Source organism: Dipteris shenzhenensis, chromosome 1, assembly GCF_047967505.1.
Source record: "Dipteris shenzhenensis isolate YYH24624 ecotype China chromosome 1, Dip_SZ_1.0, whole genome shotgun sequence".
NCBI classification, from domain to species: Eukaryota; Viridiplantae; Streptophyta; class Polypodiopsida; order Gleicheniales; family Dipteridaceae; genus Dipteris; species Dipteris shenzhenensis.
In genome coordinates this window covers 17,113,084-17,115,853 of record NC_141596.1, presented here as the reverse complement: position 1 = coordinate 17,115,853, position 2,770 = coordinate 17,113,084, and positions in this window count along the sequence as shown.

The following is a 2,770-nucleotide window of genomic DNA, read 5'->3' as shown; positions in this document are numbered from 1 at the left end:
CCCTCCTCCCTCTCCCCTCCTCTGGCTCCTCCTCCCTCCTTCCTCTCCCCTCCTTCCCTAGCCACCCAGGCTCTCTCTCCTCTGCTCCTCCCTCCTGTAGAATCTCTCCCCTCCTCCTCCCTCCTATAGCATCTCTCCCCTCCTCCTCGCTTCTGTAGCAGCTCCTTCCCTCCTACACCTGTCGCCCTACTCTCATCCTCCACTTCCTCTTGCCCTCATCTGCTTCTCCTCCTCCCTCTTCCTTGCTACTCTCTCCCTCTCACTGCTCCATCTTTGCTAGCTCTCCCCTACATTTTAGCCTGCATCACTGATACCTCTCTTTGAGTACTCATGGCACCATTCGAGGACATATCCACAACAAGTACCATGTGAACCTGCAACTGGATGTAGAATATGCAAGCACACGCTGTTTGAGATATAGTGGAACTCCTCAAAGTGTGCTCCACAGTCTTCGATTGCAAGGGAAGAAGCATCTTGACCTTTGGGTGGATGGAAACTTGTATCCTTTAGACCCTGCCACCCAAAAGAGTCCTCCTTTTCATATAGTGCATGATGTTGTTCGGTTTGTTGGCAAATGACATGTTGGATTGCTCGATTATTGCAATCGATTGAACCATTCTCAGACATTGGCTATGCAAGCAAGCGAGGTGCAGAGAGCCCAAGCAGAAGAACTTGCACATTTGGGAAATATTACTATTGTGGCAATGCATAATAGTATGCAAGATCTCCAATTGCAAAACAAAGAACTCAATGACAAAGCACATGCACTGGACTTGGAGCGACGTGAATTGGAAGAATCAATCTAGAAGCTCACTGAAAGCAAACAAGATTTGGAAAGGTCTATCAAGCTCAATGTGCTATAGAGAAGGAATGAGAGAAGTCGATAGAACAAGAATAAAAGTTTAAGGAATCACCTTTGGGACTGAAGGAGAGGAAAAGATTTTTGTGGTGTTGCATTGTTTTTAATGAAATTTCTTACTCCAAAATATTCGTGGTGTTGCATTTTTTCCACTAAGACTCATTTGTACTGTACTTTAGGAATTTCATGGAGGATGTGATGGGAACAATGGAAATGGATGATAGTGATCCTTCATATGTTCTAAGAAGTTTAATAAAGCCAAGTGATGTTACAAAAGTGTTGAAGGACCCTAAACAAAAAGGGCTATGTGAACAAGTTGCTAGAGAGGTAATGAAGGATTTCAAGGGCCTCGTGCAAGCAAAGGAGGTGCTTGGAGCTTGTGATGTTGCTGGTGTAAGTCGTGAAGCTTACAACTTTGTTTTTAAATTTTTCAGGTCTGCTATGGAGGAAAAGTATAAGATATCTACAATGACATTGCCAACACCATGGTCTATAAGGCTTGCACGTCAAGAAACAAACCAATGTGCTAGAGAAAAGCTTGGAGGATACCATTGTGTAAGTGGCATAATGACTTGGAAGAGTAAAAAGAAATCTGGCATCCAAACATTTGAGATGAATGCTTTCAATATTGTTTACATGGATGTAGAGAATTTGCAGAGAGCCATGGTCAAATTCTATGGGATGAGAGAAGAAGGTAAGAGAAATTCCCTCTTCACATTCAACTTTATTTCTTCTCATTTCTATATCCTTACTGTATTTCTCTTTCATTGTACAGATGGTAAGCTAGTATTTGTTATAAAAATGGATGAAGCTCAATTGTAGTAAAAGCGCACAAGCTAGAGAGGGTGAGCATTTGTATTATGAATGATGCCTTGCATTTGCTCAAGGGGATGAGGAAGTTGAGTAGGGTTTCTTAGTCCAATTTGAGAAGGACATATGGTGGCTTGCAGCCTTTGAGACCCCAAAGGAGTGCCACGAGACATTGAAGTGGGTTTTGGAGAGAACCGGCATCCCGTCGATTATTCGAAGACAAGAGGTAAGGCAAACATTAATAGTGGATGTGCATGGAATGTTTCAAGTTGAATGGCATCTAGCTGGTGATTTGAAGACCCTCAAGTGCTTGTATGGTTGTGACACAAGTGTAGATGCAAAATGGACAGGCTTGTATTGCACCCACTCTTAGAAGATGCAAAAGGGAAGCCTATATTGGGAAAATGGCATCCTTTCTTGCAACCAAAGTACAACCCCTGATCATCACAAAAAGGATCCTAAGTGGGATCCCATTCTACCAATTCCATTGGAGTGGGTACACGTGTGTACTTTGCATGCTGAACTATGTATACTTGATAAGTTACTCTATCTCCATCTAGTTTATGCTTGGAATTTGAGGCCACATCAAGTATCTACACAATGCATTGCAAAAGCTGAAGAACTACTCTCATTAATGGGACTTCACGAAGGCAATGTGAAGCTTAATTAGGACAAGAAACAATTAGGAAAGACACAAAATCTTCCTACTAAAGTGTCCATGGGTGGAGGAAAGGCAAGGAGGTTCTTGTTCAACCACAATGCTGATAAAGAAAAACATACATTGGCTCAAAGCACCCTAGGTTGGGAGTACTGGAAAGCTCTGTGTGATTTGCTACCTTTGCTCTGTAGTGCAATTTCTCTAGTCCTTGAGTATTCCAAATGGACAAAGGGCCCCATTACTCCACAAACCATGGTGCATGTGTGCAAAGAATATGCTGTAAAGAAAAACATTGTATTAGAAACATAAACTGACTCAAGTTTAAAGCACAAAATTTGAACCTAAGGAGGATTACCATGTAATGTGTAATATGTGACTCCCCCCATGCTTCTACCATCAATGATATGGATTCTCCCAATGTTGTCCTAAATCTCTCATAATAA